Here is an 18,081-nt window from a genome sequence, read left to right on the forward strand (position 1 = left end):
TCGTTCTTCTGGGGCGGGCGCCATCTTTAGTACAGTGAAACAGTCTCTTTTCAGGCGCGCAGTACCCGTGGTTAGCGGGCACGAAATCCTGCCGACTACGCCAAAGCTGACTCGCCCCCTGGGCCGTGGGGCACGCGGAACCGGGCAATAGGGGGAACGCTGGGAGTAGTAGTGGCGGCCCGGTCCCGCGGCTCAGGGTGGTCAGACCAATGGTAGTCTGCTACGTGCTTCAGATAATGTCCGACTACGCCACCCGTGGATTGCGGTTATTAGGAACCGCCGCTGCAAGGCAGTCCGCTGGGGCTGATGATAAATGCAGCTGGGATGGTGTGACTCCCCACGGGAAGAGTGCGGCCCCAGGGCAGTGTAGTGGATGGTGGGAGTGAGAGTCCCGGTGCTGATAGTGCTGGAGGAGCGAAAGAGCACACAGACAACGTACTGCAGTCCAATGTTGTTTACTCACAGTTTAGGTACTCCAGGTCACTTCTGTACAGGTAGTGACCGCCCGAGCCGTGCTGCGTCCACCAGGTGTGGGGCTCGGTCAACTCCCAGGCAGTTCAGGAGCATGGCACAGGACCCCCTTTAATCCGTTCTCTGGCCTGCCTCACCAGTGACCCACTTTTGTCCAGCTGCCGCGGACTTGTGCGGTTAAACGTGGGCCCCGTCCTCCGCTGTCCTATATGGTGCCTTCCTAGCAGGTTTGATGAGGTGTCGCACCAATAAATGATCACGACGACCGGTCTTTGGCTGAAGGTAGTTTCTCCTCCACCAACTTGGGATCCGGTACCCTTAATCTGCCCGACCCTTCACCCTGGATTCTCGTGGGTTCTTAGAGTCCCTTCCACCTTCTTGTTCCTGAGCCCTTCTGTTTCTCTATCTCTCCTTCTCTTTCTCTGTTCCTTTCTGTTCCGTTCTCTTGGAGCTGAGATGAGCCAAAATCCCAGCTCCCCTTCACCTCCTCCTCGGCCTCTCACTAGGCCCTCCTGGAGTAGAGCTCCTGCAGAGCCTCTACTCCCTGTCTTCTCCTCTCTGGACAGAACCTAGATCTAAGATGGTGCCCACCTTTTATAGCTCCCTCTGACCATGAGCCCAGGTGACCAGCAACCAATGAGCTCCTATCTACGCTCAGGAACCAACCCCTATCTGCCCCTACAGCACTGGGTGTTCCACCCCCCTCCCCACTCCAGGCAGGGACATAGTCGGTCGTGCCTGCACTTCTGTCTAGTGGGAGCACCGTTGACCTGTCCCTCGGAAATGGGGTGTGTGTGCTGTATGCAGCTAACTGAGCCCTGGTCCATACTCCATCCTTACCTGGGAGTGGAATATCACACCTCTGGTCTGAGGTGCAATACCCCTGTAGCGGCCGAACCCTCGGGGCGCTACACATCTCTCTGGTGATGTAAACTAATCACAGCAGCAGAAGATGAATGTGCTGATCTTGTGGGAGGCAGTGATATGTCCACTTCTATGGGGATGTCTGTATGGACAGATCTGCTAATGACAGGGGTGACGTTGCAATATATCGATATATAATTGACTCCTGTGTTATATACTTTGAGATTAGAGACCAGGGGTGGTACAAGAAACTGAGGGGCCCCAACATTGCTGCTTTTGTATTGGGCAGTAACTTCTATCCTATGGCGATACTAAGGCAGTCTCTTAATGTAAAATGGATATTTAGACCAGTTGGTATTTATAAATTAAGAGTTAAAATAGGAAGTTCTACTCATGACTGTCCAGCCGAGCAATTATGTGTATGGGGGAGTCAGGAAGATAAATGTCGGCCAAACAGACTTTTGGATGATAACAAGCTTATGTCTATCGCCTGCATTACCAGTGTGGTTTGTTCTATAATGTACATTGTTTGTTTTGTGTAGAGGAAATGTAATGGTAAATAAAAAACAAAGCATAAAATTACCCACCACACAACAATAGACTTTTCTGCATTGCACCATATCACTTATGCACTTGTTCCATTAATCATTTAAGAAGTAGAGTGTATTGGTTCTGGAGCCCGGCCAGCAGATGCATAATACCTCTATTTGTAATGCAGATTACCTTTGGCTGTCTTGGCAGGGCACCTTGTGCTGCGCAAAGACTGAATTCTGTATCTACAGGACTCTCTGAAGTGTCACAGCAGCCAGTGTTACTGTGTATCTTGTGAGCACCGCAGGTGATATTATTCATGTGTCATAAATGAATGGTAGTGAATTCCTACCTGTGACTGTGGTTGTTAGGAGCATTCATCCTCCTCGGGTTCAATGCAAAGTCATATCCTCTACATCCTTGGGTTAAAATGTGTGAAGTGGTTATATAGATACACAGATAGACAGGCCAGTTCCAGTGATGTATCACTTAGTTTACTGGGTGCAGCAATTGTGATACAATCAGAGTTTTTTAGATGTAACAGTGCTCAGAAAGCTAAGGCTGTGTGCGCACGAAGCGTTTTTTAAGTGTTTCCGCAGCGGCAAAAAGGCTGCAGAAACGCTTAAAAAACGCATGGTAGAAGGTCTGCCATGTCCCCCAATGATAATCCGCATGTGCTGTGCACATGCTGCGGAAATTTCCGCTGCGGATTATCATTGCGGAAAAAAACGCAGCACTACCAATTATTTTGCGGAAGTGCTGCGTTTTCGCCGCCATTGACGTGCATTGGAACGCATGGATTACGCATCACTGTATATGTAGATGCGCAATCCATGCGTTCTAATGTGCGGATGGTACCCAGATCTAGAGAAGAGGAGACTCTTCTCCGGACCTGAGTACCATAGAAAACTGTAAAAAAAATAATAAAATAAAAAATAAATATATACTGTACTTGCCTTCTGGCAGACCTCCGATGCGCTCCTCCTCGCATGCCGGCAGATCGCGATGGACTGAAGGACCTGCGCTGACGTCATAGTCATGTGACAGGTCACGCGTCGCTGACGTCGGTAGGTCCTTCAGTGTACTGCTGCCGGCAAGTGAGAACGGAGGGAAGCAGGACACCGGGGGCCATCAGAGGGTAAGTATATATTTATTTTTTTATTTTTTGACATTCTCTCGGGTCACATTATATAAATCCATGCTGGTTGCATGGATTTATATAGTGTGACCAAGTTGACAAGCACTTTCCAAGTGATGCTAAAATCGCTTGGAAAGCGTTTGTCAACCCGCATGCGGAAATGCAAGTGAAGAAAGCTTCACTTCTGCATGTCCCTGGCAGGAAAACGCATGTACAATCCGCATGCATTTTTTTCTGCCAGGGAGATGCGGCAACGCTCAGGAAAAAATCCTGAGCATTTCTGCATCGTGGACACATAGCCTAACCCTGTCTACAGCACATCTCAGTGCTGGGGACGTGGTTGGACTAGGATGCACAGGAGCTGTTGTCTTTTAATGTTAATCTGATGATAAAACGCTAACTGTATTGAAACTACGACACACAGCCTAATAAGTGACAAATCACTGAAATTCGTGACACAGCCACTACCTCATAATGCCCTCAGATTAAATTGCAAAAACCTGCTGATAGATTCCCTTTAACAGATAAATGAACTGATAATTTCTAGACAAGTCTCCTTCTACAGTGCGGAATACACGTGTAGACATGTGTATATTTAATGGAGGTGCATATATATGTATATATTGATATTAGCTTTCTGATTGGATTCTTTGTCCTCATAGGAGTGTTTGACATGTATTAGTTGAATGATTATATACACATACATATGTATATTTTTCTACAAAGTATGTATGTGTGTAAGTACGTCCCTCCATCTTTTTCTTACTCTTGGCACTATAGTCACCTTATCTTCTTTTTTATCATTATTCATATTTATATATTTGGATGCTTTTGTATAACATGTAGATGGTATCTATATATTTCTTTCACGCATGCACTTTCATATAATGGTAACGGCAATATAAATGGTAATACTGTTACCTGTCTCTTTAGAAGCACTGTTTTTGATTTTTATATACAGTACAAACCAAAAGTTTGGACACACCTTCTCATTTAAAGATTTTTCTGTATTTTCATGACTTTGAAAATTGTACATTCACACTGAAGGCGTCAAAACTATGAATTAACACATGTGGAATTATATACTTAACAAAAAAGTGTGAAACAACTGAAAATATGTCTGATATTCTAGGTTCTTCAAAGTAGCCACCTTTTGCTTTGATGACTGCTTTGCTTTCACCTATGGGAGGTTCTTCTACCATCGGTGATCATTTACGTAGATTTTGCAGATGAGGCCCGGCTCTGTCTTCTCATATAGGGTCACTCTGCAGTATACAGTATATGCTTTACATTGTACAGTATATCTCAAAAGTTTCTGCTTATTTCTCATTCACACTGATCATGTGTAATTTACATTGTAACAAACCCTCTCCCTTTGCTTTCTGCTGTAGGAGGAGACTGTGGCAGTCTTATCAACAAACAAGGGCCTTTACCTGTTCCCTTGGCCCGTTTATACATTGCCAAAACAGTTCTCACGGTGGAATACCTTCATAGCTATGGTGTGGTGCACAGAGATCTGAAGCCTGACAAGTAAGTGACCCTTGTAGTATAAAAAAGGAGAATAAAATTAGAGATTGTCATAAAGTCCATAGGTTATTACTTGTGGCTGACACCATCTTTTTTTTTCACCGCTTCCTGATAACAGCAACTGGTCATATTAAAGTTAGCGATTTTGGCCTTTCCAAACTTGGCCTCATGAGACCAACATCAGAGATCTACAAGGCCCCAACTGAGGACTAGAGATGAGCGTTGTTCTACTCGAACTGTTCGCCAATCTCAAATTCGAGCTGTTTTGGGCGGTGTTCGAGCCGGTCGGCGAACACGAACAATTTGAGAAAAATTCGGCTGTTCGAGGTTATGTTCGATAACTGTTCGTGCACCAAAATCATAACTGGATTTTTTCTCAGTAATGATGAAAATTAATGTTAATACGCAGTTTGAGTGTACAGCGGGGCGGGGGGAGGGGCAGGGGATGGATCTCTGCAGGAACAATGAAGATCTCCATTTTTTTTTCTCTTTCCCGCATTTGCAGTGGGGAGGTGCAATCTGTCAGCCTATCAGCAGCGCACACACGGAGCGAAGTGCTTTTTTTCACACAAGCAAGGGCATGTGTGATTGGCAGTGTATGTCACATGTCCTTGCCCTATAAGACCAAGCCATTTTCCCCGTCGCCACCATTTTCTCACTGCTGCAGCTGCGTGTTAGACGGCACCGCTGTTGCTGTGTGCGCTATACCTTGTTAATTTCAAGCCAATTTTCGCACAAATATACAGATAGCTTGGGAGTAGGGAATAGTTGTGATTGCAGTCCTTTTAAGGACTAGGTTACAGCATTTCCTACGACTTTTATCAGGCAGGTCTGTGCTCTTAAATAGATAGATTGTGGGAGTAAAGACTAATTGTAATTGGAGTCCTTTTCAGGACTAGGTTACATCAGTTCCTATCAGTTTTTGCCAGGCAGGTCTGTGCCAGTGCTGTGCAAGTTTTTTTCACAGCATTTGGCTGAATCTAGCAAAGCTAATCCTTTTTGGCCTATTGCAGAGTGTGTTAGTCAGTGGAGTAGCCTATCTGTGTTGCAAGATATACCACCTGTGTATAGAATACCAATTTTTTTACTGCACCTAGTGAAGTAAAATCTTTTGGGCATAGCATCATTCTATTAGTCCATCTATACTGACCTCCATCAGGTTGCAAACTGAATATAATTTTTTTCTGCATCTAGCTCTGAAAAAATATTTGGGCTTCTAGCAGTGTGTGGGACTTGGTCTATTAGTCCATCTATACTGACCTCCATCAGGTTGCAAATTAAAAATAATTTTTTTCTTCATTTAGCTCTGAAAAAATATTTGGGCTTCTAGCAGTGTGTGGGACTTGTTCTATTAGTCCTTCTATACTGACTCCAGCAGGTTGCAAATTGAATATAATTTTTTTCTGCATCTAGCTCTGAAAAAATATTTGGGCTTCTAGCGGTGTGTGGGACTTGGTCTATTAGTCCATCTATACTGACCTCCATCAGGTTGCAAATTAAAAATAATTTTTTTCTGCATCTAGCTCTGAAAAAATATTTGGGCTTCTAGCAGTGTGTGGGACTTGGTCTATTAGTCCATCTATACTGACCTCCATCAGGTTGCAAATTAAAAATAATTTTTTTCTTCATTTATCTCTGAAAAAATATTTGGGCTTCTAGCAGCGTGTGGGACTTGTTCTATTAGTCCATCTATACTGACCTCCATCAGGTTGCAAATTAAAAATAATTTTTTTCTGCATCTAGCTCTGAAAAAATATTTGGGCTTCTAGCAGTGTGTGGGACTTGGTCTATTAGTCCATCTATACTGACCTCCATCAGGTTGCAAATTAAAAATAATTTTTTTCTGCATCTAGCTCTGAAAAAATATTTGGGCTTCTAGCAGTGTGTGGGACTTGGTCTATTAGTCCATCTATACTGACCTCCATCAGGTTGCAAATTGAATAAAAAAATTTTCTGCATCTAGCTCTGAAAAAATATTTGGGCTTCTAGCAGTGTGTGGGACTTGGTCTATTAGTCCATCTATACTGACCTCCATCAGGTTGCAAATTAAAAATAATTTTTTTCTGCATTTAGCTCTGAAAAAATATTTGGGCTTCTAGCAGTGTGTGGGACTTGGTCTATTAGTCCATCTATACTGACCTCCATCAGGTTGCAAATTAAAAATAATTTTTTTCTTCATTTAGCTCTGAAAAAATATTTGGGCTTCTAGCAGTGTGTGGGACTTGTTCTATTAGTCCTTCTATACTGACGTCCAGCAGGTTGCAAATTGAATATAATTTTTTTCTGCATCTAGCTCTGAAAAAATATTTGGGCTTCTAGCGGTGTGTGGGACTTGGTCTATTAGTCCATCTATACTGACCTCCATCAGGTTGCAAATTAAAAATAATTTTTTTCTGCATCTAGCTCTGAAAAAATATTTGGGCTTCTAGCAGTGTGTGGGACTTGGTCTATTAGTCCTTCTATACTGACCTCCAGCAGGTTGCAAATTGAATATAATTTTTTTCTGCATCTAGCTCTGAAAAAATATTTGGGCTTCTAGCGGTGTGTGGGACTTGGTCTATTAGTCCATCTATACTGACCTCCATCAGGTTGCAAATTAAAAATAATTTTTTTCTGCATCTAGCTCTGAAAAAATATTTGGGCTTCTAACGGTGTGTGGGACTTGGTCTATTAGTCCATCTATACTGACCTCCATCAGGTTGCAAATTAAAAATAATTTTTTTCTGCATCTAGCTCTGAAAAAATATTTGGGCTTCTAGCAGTGTGTGGGACTTGGTCTATTAGTCCATCTATACTGACCTCCATCAGGTTGCAAATTGAATAAAAAAATTTTCTGCATCTAGCTCTGAAAAAATATTTGGGCTTCTAGCAGTGTGTGGGACTTGGTCTATTAGTCCATCTATACTGACCTCCATCAGGTTGCAAATTAAAAATAATTTTTTTCTGCATCTAACCCAGCCAATAGTTTTGGCCTAATACCACAGTTTGGCCACTCAGCTCTGCTCGGTTACCATCCATTGTTTTTTTGTGCAAACAACTCCAGAGTTGTGAATTAGTTAACCACCAAAATGAGTGGAAAAAGGCCTGCTGCTGGTGGAAAGGGGAATAGGCATGTTGGAAAGGGGAAAAAAGGTTGTGTCCGTGGGGTAGGTGCAGAAGAAAGACCATCTTCCAGCCAAACTAAAATGTCTACTTCTTTTAGCGGACAATGTGATAAGATCCCTTTCTTACGGCCACGCCAATCACTACAAATTCCAGATGAGGCACAAAAACAGCAGGTGCTTCAACGGATATCAAGTGCTCCTTTAAGTGGGCTCTCCTCCACATCAACTTCAACATCACAAATACTCCAGTCCTCAAAGGTGTCACCCAAATCGCACTTGCTTCCTCACAGCTCCCAAATCTCCAGCTGCCCGTCTGAGTATGAGGTAGAACAGATGGTTGAGTCTGCAGAGCTGTTTACTCATACTATAGCCTGGGAATCAGAGGTCGACTCCAGCGCTTCTGTGAATCCAGACGAGGAAATGATCTGCACTGATGCCCAGAATCTTTATGAGTCGGATCCAGGACCAGACGCAGAAGGTTCTGACCATAATGTAGACCCTCATTCCCAAACTGTAACTCCTGTTGGTGGAGACAATGAGGAAGACGATGATAAGACTCAAATACCTGATTGGAGCGACAACTTTAGTTTTTTGTCAGGGCAGGAACAGGTTGGCTCTGAGGACGACGGGTGTGATAACGCACAGGGTGATGATGATGAGGTCAGAGATCCCACTTACTGTCAACCCACAGTCAGCCAAGAGATGAGGTCAGCAGAGGAGGTGGAGGAAGATGCTAGTGACGACGAGGTCAGGTTGCGCCTTCCCGGACAGAGACGTAGTACTGGAAGCACGTCAACAACTGCATCCTCAAACACAACTCTGCCTCTCACCACAAGTCGTGGTGGCTCTTCAGGTCGCATGGGTGCTAAGCCTTGCATAGCCTGGGCATTTTTTCAGATCGATAAAGATGACCCAACTCGTGTTATCTGTAACATTTGTCAGCAAAAGCTAAGTAGAGGCCAAAAAATACATAGTTTGAGTACTTCATGCATGAACCGGCACATGGACATGAAGCATAAGTTGCAGTGGGAAGCTCAGTGTGCTACAATGCGGTCTAGCCGGCCGGGCCAACCACCGTCTGCCATATCTTGTGCATCCGCGGCCTCTTCATCCTCTGTGACTGGGGGGACAGCAGTCACACCTGTTTTGGGGCGCAGACCTGCCACCTCTTTACCCGCAACAGCCAGCGTGATTGGCAGGTCATCATTTTCTTTGGAGGTGGTAACACCAGCTGGTCTTGAGCGCTGTCCGACATCGATAGCACCACCTTTGGATCAAGGCAACCTAACATGTCCGCCTGCATCTTCCTCACAGACCGTCAGTTTGCCGGGGACACCCTTATCAACCCCGTCTAAGCACAATAGCCAGCCCTCGGTCCCTCAGATGTGGACAAGTAAAAGACCATTTCCTCCTAGCCATGAGAAAGCTAAGAGGTTGAATTTCACCATCTGCAAGCTCTTGGCTACAGAAATGCTGCCTTTCCGCCTGGTGGACACAGAGGATTTTCGAGACCTTATGTCCGTCGCAGTGCCCCAGTACCAGATGCCCAGTTGGCACTACTTCTCAAAGAAAGGTGTGCCTGCGCTCCACCAGCATGTCGCACACAACATCACCGCTTCTTTGAGAAACTCTGTGTGTGACAGGGTGCATTTCACCACAGACACTTGGACGAGTAGGCATGGACAGGGGCGTTACATGTCGCTGACTGGGCACTGGGTAACTATGGTGACAGCAGGACAAGGGGCTGCTGTCCAAGTCTTGCCGTCCCCACGAGTTGTGCGTCAATCCTCTTTATGTCATTTTTCCTCCACTGCTTCTGCCTCCTCAACCTCCTCTCGGTCTTCCACCTGCACCCAAAGGCTGTCTGGTCATGCCACAAGCTTTCTAACTGCGCAGAAGGGATCCTGCACACCTCCTTACTATGCTGGCAGTAGGGCTCAACGTCATCAGGCGGTTTTTACATTGAAATGTCTGGGAAATGTGAGTCACACAGCTGAGGAGTTGTGGTCAGCTCTGGAGAACCAATTTCATGAATGGTTGTCTCCACTGGACCTGAAACCAGGGAAGGCCGTGTGCGACAATGCTGCAAACCTGGGTGCGGCCCTTCGCCGGGGCAATGTCACACACGTGCCTTGTATGGCTCACGTGTTGAACCTGGTTGTCCAGCAATTTTTAGCCCACTATCCCAGACTAGATGGCCTTCTGCAGAGGGCACGGTCGCTGTGTGCTCACTTCCGCCGTTCGCATCCCGCAGCTCAGCGACTTACATCTCTACAGAAGTCGTTGGGCCTGCCACTTCACCGGCTAAAATGCGATGTGCCTACCCGGTGGAATTCAACTCTGCACATGTTGCAGCGACTGTGGCAGCACCGACAAGCCCTGGTGCAATACGTTCTGACGTATAGCCTGGGCCAACGAGATTCAGAGGTGGGGCAAATCACGCTGGAGGAGTGGTCTCAGATCAGGGACCTATGCACCCTTCTGCACAGTTTTGAAATGGCGACGAAGATGTTTAGTGCTGACGATGCCATTATCAGCATGACTATTCCGGTGATTTACATGCTGGAGCACATGTTAAACAGAATTCGGAGTCAGGTGGTGGCACAAGAGGAGGTGGAGGAAGTAGAGGAGGAGGAGTTGTATGCGGAAGGGCTAACATCTGCAAGGTCCAGACGGTCGGCAGCACCAGGGCGGCAGGCATGTGAGGGTGGGGGAGATGATTTTACCAGGGCGCATGGTAGCAGCCAAACTAGTGAGGAAGGTGCAGGAGCCCAGGAAGAAGTGGAGGACGAACTGATGGAAGACTCATCAGATGAGGGAGACCTTGATCACATTTCTGTTGTGCGAGGTTGGGGGGAGAGGACAGAGGAAGGAAGCATGATTGTTACCTCGCCACCAACACAACAGGGACTTGGTGCTCCTGGATGCGCAACACACATGAGTGCCTTCTTGCTGCACTACCTGCAACATGACCCTCGAATTGTGAGAATTAGAAATAATCCTGACTACTGGGTTGCCACACTGTTAGATCCCCGGTACAAAAGTAAATTTGCAGAAATTATTCCTGCCATAGAAAGGGATGCACGCATGCAGGAGTATCAGCAGAGACTGTTGCAGAATCTTACATGTGCTTTTCCACAAAATACTAGTGGTGCACGTAGTGAATCTCACAGTTCCAACTTGCCAACCGTGGTCTGTATGGAATTGTTCAATAAAGGGCCCAAAATTAAGATAACATAGATGGGAGAGGTCTCTATGAATAGGAACTCCTAAGTATTTGATACCCTGTGAGGGCCAGGCAAAGGGAAAGTTGGACTGGATGGAATCCTATATGGATTTAGGGAGGGAGACATCGAGGGCCTCAGACTTTGCTGCATTGATTTTAAAATTTTACCATGTAACAAAGTGATCTATTTCAGCCATAACAGCAGGGATGGATATATGTGATTGAGTGATATATACTAGGACATCATCAGCAAATAGAGAGCACTTGTACTCGGTGCCTCCCACCTCAATCCACCTAATATTGGGGTTATGGCGAATTGATGAGAGCAGGTGCTCCGTCACTAGGATGTATAAGAGAGGGGACAGAGGACATCCCTGCCTTGTCCCATTGGTGATTGTGAAAGGTGATGAAAATGTTCTGACGCACCCCCTGGGCCTTGGGACACCCGGAGCCGGACCCTTTTTGGTGGATGCTGGTGGTTGTAGTCTTCGTGGCGGCGATCCGGTTCCGTGGCTCAGGGCGGTCAAACCAGTGGCGGAACTATTTATGTGGTTTTGATGTTTAAATGTCCGACTACGCCACCCGTGGATTGCGGTCAGAGTGAACCGCCGCTACAGGGCAGACCGCTAAGGCTGGTGTTGTGGGTGCAGCAGAGCGTAGCATAACTCCCCACGGGAGGAGTATAGCCTCAGGGCAGTGTATGCGGAGGATGGGGGTGATGGTGCAGGGCAGCAGCAGTAACGACACGGAGTCAGTGATGCAGTTCAGGGCCTTTACTCACAGTTCTTATTATCCAGACCACGTCTGCAGGTAACGGCTGCCCACGTCGTACTGTGCTCACCAGGTGAGGGGCTCAGACAACTCCCAGATAACTTTGGAGCGCTTCACAGGACCCCCTTTGTGTGTCCTTTGTCTGGCCTTTCTTACCAACACTTCTGTCCGGCTGCCTCGGGCCTCCTCTTGGTAAACTTGGCGCCAGTTTCCCTGACCCTATGTGGTGCCTTCCTGGCGGGTGGAGCAAGGGGCTGCGCCACATAAAATGTCAGAGCCTCCGGTTTCTAGCTGAGGGTCGTTTCCTGCCTCCACTAGTTCGGGGACCGGTCTCCCCCTTTGGCCTGACCCCTCCACGCAGGTGGATTCGGGCGTGCGGTGGCGACTCGCCCGTCCGCACCCCTGGGATCCCTTCATTCCTCGTTCCTGGAGCCTTCTCCGCTCCTCTTCCTTCCTTCTCCCTCTTGCAGGCCTGGGCCTCTGTTACTAGGCCCGCCTCCGGAGCAGAGCTCATGCAGAGCCCCTGCTCCCTGCCACTTCTGCTCAGACTTCTCTGCACTGAACTAAGATGGTGCCCACCTTTTATACTCCCTTCTCAATGCACCCAGGAACTGCTTCCTCCCTGCTCCTGCACTGCAGGGTTCCCCTTCCTCAGTGTTCCCTCCCCCCACTCCAGCCAGGGACAGGGACTGTCGTGCCCATCTCAGGGGCATATTGGTCGCCCTGCCCCACGGCAATGTGGTGTAATGCATGCAGGTGTCGGGTCCTGATCCACACTCCATCCTTATCTGAGAGTGAGATATCACACCTCTGGGTGAGGTGCAATACGTCTGTAGCAACCGAGCCCTCGGTGCTACAGTTCCATTTATCTTCAGCCTAGGTGACGTATTGTGATACAGGGCCGTGATTTTGGCTATAAAAGGGTCCCCTAGACCCCTACCCCAAGCTTTTTAAGAGAATCATATATGGCGTGCCAGGAGACTCTATGGAATGCTTTCTCAGCATCCAACGAGAGTATCTACTTACAAATTTTTAACTGCATCTAGCCCAGGAAATACTTTGTGCCTAGTAGCAGTGTCTGCTAGTCAGCGGATTATCCCGGCTGTTAAGCAAGCTACACCACCTGTAGTTTGGACACTTAATTTTTTCAAAGGAAATGCTTCGGGACCACGGGATACTTAGTGAAGAGTATCAGGAGGCACCCCAAGGCATAGGGGCTGGGACTGGCACTAGGATGCCTTGCGGTGGACAGCCGAGCTCGATCCTTATAAAAGCTTTTTAACTGCAGCAGCTTTAGTGGACGCTACTGGAGCTGGAATTACGCGGCTGCTGGCATGAGACTTGCCCTCCAATAGATCCTTGTAAATGGATTTAAAGTGTATTCATTCAAATTAGAGGGACAATTTAAATTAAAAAGCTTAGAGCTGCCTCCACCACAGGGGGGCTCTCTCGACCCACCAGCGGACAGGCACCAGTATTGGGAGAGGGGGGCTGGCCGTCAGGGTTCACCGCGGCTCTGGCACAAACCCGGCGACACGGAGGTGGCACGGGCAGGAGCGGACTGGCCGTCTCGGCTTCTCACTTTTTGGATTTTAGAAGGGCATGACATGCCTATATATGTGTCTCCCCCTCCTTTTACTCCTCCACCTCTTTTCTTTTCGCATGACTATATGTACTTGTCACTTTTCCATGTGTTAGTTGTGTCTTCTGAGCAGTTTGTCAGCTTTTGGACACCTTTGAAGGTGTTTTCTATGTGTTTCTATGTGTTTTTGTTTGCCTGCCATTGGTTTTAACGGTGTTCGAAGGTGTTCGACGAACAGTTCGACGAACAGTTCGGCGAACACACGGGTGTTCGACGAACCGAACCGAACTCGAACACTACGGGGGTGGCTCAACACTACTGAGGACATCACCAGGGAGTTCCGTAATAAAGAGGTTGGCTTTACTTACAGGAGCTTATTCTTTACTGATCTCATCTATTTCTCCTCTATTTTCTGATCTAGAAAACGTTCCCACTGATGTTATTTGTCACAACTATTTTCATTGATTATTATCAGCTTATTCTTCTTTTGCTTTTCAGATTGCTGGCACCCCTTATTACATGGCCCCAGAAGTCATCTTACAGAATGGATATGGAAGGCCTGCTGACTGGTGGTCAGTTGGAGTCACCCTATATAAATTTCTTCTAGGATATGTACCATTTAATGGGAATTCCATATATGACCATTACAGCATTATTGTCCATGGTAAGTAAAATAATCTAAATGCTATGTGATGTCATTGTTATTTGGCTAAATTGGTAAAAGATTTGTTCTTATTTTCTGTAATATTTGCTTTTTATATAACAGATGATGTAATTTGGGATTTTAATAATTCCGCTCCTCCACCTCAAGCTCGGGACCTCATCACTGAGTTGCTTAGAAAAAATCCAACATATAGACTTGGGACAGGTAATGTATATAATAGTATTAATAATGACTTATTACACCCCTGTGACCAAACAAAGCATTAAGTTCATGAAGATCAGCACTGAGGTTCTCTATCAGCTTGCTCATTCCCCATTCTTCATGCTATGACTTTCAGTATGTTTCCTTCACTTTGGCTCTGTAACGTCTTCATTTCAGATTAACATAAACTTCACAGATATGGAGCCGGCTATCTGACAATGTCTATAACTCTATTTATTGTCTTCCTTTTCCAGGAGAAGCAAATGAGATTAAGATGCATGCATTCCTGCATGACTTATACTTTGACAATCTTCTAAGTCAGAAGGCGCTGTTCGTTCCTGATCTTGAGTCAGTAGAGGACACCAAATACTTTGAGAGTAAGTGGAATGAGACATCATCTGCAGAAAGCTGCTGTTTGTCACATAAAATGAAAGACAAGACAATTAGTTTCCATAATTATTAGTAATAAAATGGTGACTGTCTGACTGTGTTATACTAATGAATGATCTTTGACAACACTTGTATTTTGTAGCTCGTACTTGGAGACACAAACATTCGGATTCATATAGGTGGGACATGATTACGGACATTGACTGGCCAGAAGGCAAAAACTTTGTATCAACCTCCCAGAAGTTTTCTAAAGTAAGTGTGTGACAGATAAGATCCATAAAACCTATTATCAAAGACTAGATGGTGGCCCGATTCTAATGCATCGGGTATTCTAGAATATGTATGCGGCCGACCGGGCGCGACTAATCAGCGAAGCAGTGTGACCCATTGGAAGACAGGAAGCGTAAATCGTGATAACGTGCAGTAAAGAAGTATCTGTTCAGCGCGCTGTGACTGGCAGAACGTGTTCAGTAAACGTGACAGAAGTACATCACACTGTGACTGACAGAACGTGTTGACTGAACGTGACAGAAGTACATCATACTCTGACTGACCGTGTTTATTAAACGTGACTGAACTATGTCGCACTGTGACTGACAGAACGTATTCATTAAACGTGACAGAAGTACATCACACACTGTGACTGACAAAACATGTTCAGTACGTCATGGGCAGTTGGTGAGTCACATGACTACATGGGCAGAGTCAGCCCTGCTATCTCCCGACGGTGGCATACTTATTTTAAATCCGGCACCAATTGGCCAGAGAGCGTGTTTAAATTTGGCGCCAAAATCGCTGATTGGTCGCGGCAAATCCGGCGCCAATTCGCGGCCAGACTGCGCTCGTTGCTGATTAGTGGCGTCCGGCGGCCACGACTAATCAGCGTACCGTGTTAGTGAGGACCGTGGAGCGGCGCTGCCTGTGCGGGTACTTCCGCTGCGAGCAGCCGGGAGATGACCGGCTAGTGCCGCTGATCTCCCGACGGCAAGTGTGAAGGGAGGACCAGGGAGTGGCGCCACCTAGGCCGTCGGTCGGGGTACTTCTGCTGCGAGCAGCCAGGAGATAACCGGCTAGCTCCGGTCATCTCCCGGCTACATCGCCGCTGACCTCCATGCTGCAGATGAGCCGCTAACGGCCGCCATCTTGTTCTGAAATTCCGCGTCGCTGATTGGCCGCGGCCGGACCAATCAGCGACACGGAATTTCCTGGACGGACAGACAGACGGGATAAGCCGATTATATAGTAGATAAGAGCCGGGGGATTGAGAGTGGTTTGCACAGATCCACAGATCATTTGTCAGGCACAATAGCTGGGGAGGGGGGGGATCACAAATATCCCACCTCGCATACGAGTTTTTTCACAGATGACACTGGAGAAATCACACAGATCCCACTCCTGTCATCATTTTGTCTGGGAGACGCAACTACACTGCTTCCAATCGTCAGGGCAATCACACAATTCACTGACGAGTGAAGGACAAGGCTGCGGCTGCTTCCACTACTAGGCCAGTTATTGGTGAACTCACAGTGAGCATATGGTATATACATCTCCAATTCCAACACATGGAATATAAATATATGCTCCGCTACGGTCACTGTCAACTCCACAATAACAAAGGGAACTACTGGCTGCCACCACCAATCATTTAGACAGGCCTATTTTATGGAGGGAAGCACTCCAATTGGGCAAATGGAACACTGTCATTCTGGAAGGCATAGTTTGCTGTCCTTGACAGACACCCCAATTCTGCTTTATATTAGATCAAGGTTACGCCCACATACCTCCCCTTGGTGAGCTCATGTGGGGGCTGGTTGTGGGAAGTGCTAGGTCTATCAGAATTTTATGAGATCCCCAACTTACAGGATTTATTCACCCTTGGAAGGTACCATTCAGTAGATATTTTTGTCATGTTTGTGCTTTGAAAGATGAAACATGGCACGGATAGCACTATCCATCACGCCGATATTAAGTTGGAGGGGTTAGAATAGAATTACAGTAATGTGAGTGAAAACATTAAGTTCGTTCCTTTGCTACAATGTGGAAAATATATGTCCCATAAATATCGGATCAATGCAGACCTCAATATTCTTCACTGACTGCTGTCTCCAAAATGTCTCAGAACCGTGCTTTGATCAGAGGAATCTCGAACCTGGGAAGGGTACTTCTCCACCTCTGTGTAAATGAATCTCAATCTTTGTGTCTTTTCCCCAGATTAAACCTCCTGTTGCAATTACCTGGTCACTGCAGGAGGTCCCTAGTTCAATGGAAGTTGAAGTATCAGCTCTCTCACTTCCCCAATTATAATTAGTTTCTGTCTTCCCCAGCTATAATTAATCCCATATATTCAATGTGAGGGGGATACATTCCCTCCTTGGAGATGTCTTTAGGGATTTTATTTTTTCCTCTGACAACTATATTTAAAAACTGTTTCAAATTATGTAAATTTTATAATTTTTTTACCATGTATTTTAGTATTCCACAGACAGTGCAAAACACTCAGACATGTAAGTAGATTACACTAGTGAAATGGGTCACTAGATGGCACAGCAAAACGGACATACATACAATTTAGTATGGAATGAAGCACACTAGGATGTAAAAATAAACTGTTAACTGCTTGAAAAGATTAAATGCATATGTAGCACCCTGAGAACTCGGCTGCTACAGGGGTATTACACCTCAAGGCAGAGGTGTGGTATTCCACTCCCGGGTAAGGATGGAGTGTGGAACTGAGCTAGTAGGCTGCATGCACTACATACATCCCATTTCCGGGGGACAGAACGACGGTACTCCCACCAGTATATGTGCAGGTACGACAGCGTCTGTCCCTGGCTGGAGTGGGAGGGGGGTGGAACATCCCAGTAGTGTAGGGGCAGATAGGGGGAGTAGTTTGGGTAAAGATAGGAGCTCATTGGGTGCTGGTCACCTGAGCTCACACATAGAGGGAATATATAAGGTGGGCACCATCTAGTTGCAGGGAGAAGAAGAATCTAGGAGAGCCTGAGCAGAGCAGAGGAGCTCGGCCAGGAGGGCTGACAGGGAGCCGTGGCTCCGGCTGGGCCCAGCTCCAGAACAGAGCCTGCAGAGAGAGAGAGAGAGAGGAGTAAGAAGGACCCAGAGAGGAAACAAGAAGAGAACCCCAAGATCCCAGAATAAGGACAGAAGGGTGAAGGGTTGGCGGACAAGGGTACCGGATCCCAAGCTGGCAGAGGCCAAAACAAACCTTAGCCAGGAACCGGAGGTCGTGGTCAGGATCTGCCACGACCCTCACCAAATCCACTAGAAAGGCACACCAAGTATAGGGTCAGGGAGCCCAGAGGAGGTTTGACCACCAAGAGGCCCGAGGGAGCCGGCCAAAAGTGGATCCCTGGTGGGAACGGCCAGAGGAAGGGAGAGTCAGAAAGGAGCTCAGGACCACGCTCCGGAATTGCCTGGGGGTTGGCCGAGTCCAGGACCTGGTGGACGCAGCACGGCTCGGGTGGTCACTCAAGGCCAGAGTGACTAAAAGGACACCAGTAAGTAAAAACCCTGAACTGCATCTCCCGACTCTGAGTCTTCTTACTGCACCGTCACAAACCCCACCATCTACACTTGCTGCCCTGAGGCCATACC

The 18,081-nt window shown here is 46.7% G+C and overlaps 1 long non-coding RNA gene across 1 annotated transcript in view; it reads left to right on the forward strand.

Moving 5' to 3' along the window:
- The window catches only part of LOC141270941 (uncharacterized), a 59,288-nt gene extending 45,514 nt beyond the window's left edge, over positions 1–13,774 (forward strand). The window contains exons 2-3 of the long non-coding RNA XR_012321773.1: positions 4,396–4,534; positions 13,713–13,774. This is a non-coding gene — a long non-coding RNA (uncharacterized lncRNA). The remainder of the gene's footprint in view (positions 1–4,395; positions 4,535–13,712) is intronic.
- Positions 13,775–18,081: the final 4,307 nt, after the last annotated feature.

Source organism: Phyllobates terribilis, unplaced genomic scaffold, assembly GCF_046119375.1.
Source record: "Phyllobates terribilis strain yellow unplaced genomic scaffold, ASM4611937v1 Scaffold_5__5_contigs__length_657084704, whole genome shotgun sequence".
Lineage (NCBI taxonomy): Eukaryota > Metazoa > Chordata > Amphibia > Anura > Dendrobatidae > Phyllobates > Phyllobates terribilis.